Source organism: Mandrillus leucophaeus, unplaced genomic scaffold (genome assembly GCF_000951045.1).
Source record: "Mandrillus leucophaeus isolate KB7577 unplaced genomic scaffold, Mleu.le_1.0 Scaffold235, whole genome shotgun sequence".
Taxonomy (NCBI): domain Eukaryota; kingdom Metazoa; phylum Chordata; class Mammalia; order Primates; family Cercopithecidae; genus Mandrillus; species Mandrillus leucophaeus.
In genome coordinates this window covers 3,058,405-3,059,422 of record NW_012102421.1, presented here as the reverse complement: position 1 = coordinate 3,059,422, position 1,018 = coordinate 3,058,405, and positions in this window count along the sequence as shown.

Sequence of the window (1,018 nt, the reverse complement as noted above, 5' to 3'; positions counted from 1 at the left end):
CTTACTGCTGACTTACTAAGAAGGTGCCCTGCTTCCCCTTCACCTTCCACCATGATTGTAAGTTTCCTGAGGCCTCCCCAGCGACGTTGAACTGTGAGTCTTATTAAATAAACCCCTTTCCTTTATAAAGTATCCAGTCTCGGGCAATTCTTTATAGCAGTATGAAAATGGGCTAATACAGCCAGATAGTAAGTATTTTATTAATGGATTTTGCAAGTCATATGGTCTCTGTGATAGTATTTATCTCTGCCATTGTCGTACCAAGAAAAGCCATAGATGATACATGAATGTAAACATATGAGCTCACTAAAGTACATTTGTGTGTAGGATGCAACACTACGGTGTTGGGTAGAAATTGTGATTTCTACCTTCATGGCAACAAATAGGGACTAGAATGTAAAAATAGCAAACAATGAAATAGAATAAAGATACTTGAATACAAATAATACTTCAAAATTAAAAAGCAATATTTTAGATAACCTTCTGTTTGCAGAGGACAAACAGAAGGTTAAATGAAAGTGTGATGGAGAATCACCACCTTTACGTCTTTGCACTCTTTAATAGTGCCACTAATCACTGGAATTCCCCTAGGACTATGGTATTGCCTTTGGTTTAATCTTTTAGTAGATAGGGGCAGTTCAAAAGGCTTCCACTTTGTCTTCCCATTATAATAGCCATGAGTCAAAAAGCCAATGTCAAGATGCTGTAAATCTCCTTTAAGGTTATGACATTCAGGTCTCTTCATTAGTTCTGGTAAATTTTTTGCTGTACAAATTAAGTAGAATCTTAGTAGACTATCCGTTTCAATTACAGGGACACTGATTAATTATCAACTCCTAAAGATCCCCGCTTAGTCAAACAACATGATACGTCCTGCTGGTATCATGGTAACAACAGGTATCTCATTTCTGATGGCTCAGTAGTATCACCTGGCCTCTATCCCTTTGGGATCTTACTATTTCCATTAGAAAATTAGGGGTTTCATGCAATGGCAACATCTTCGTCCCCAGGCTTATAG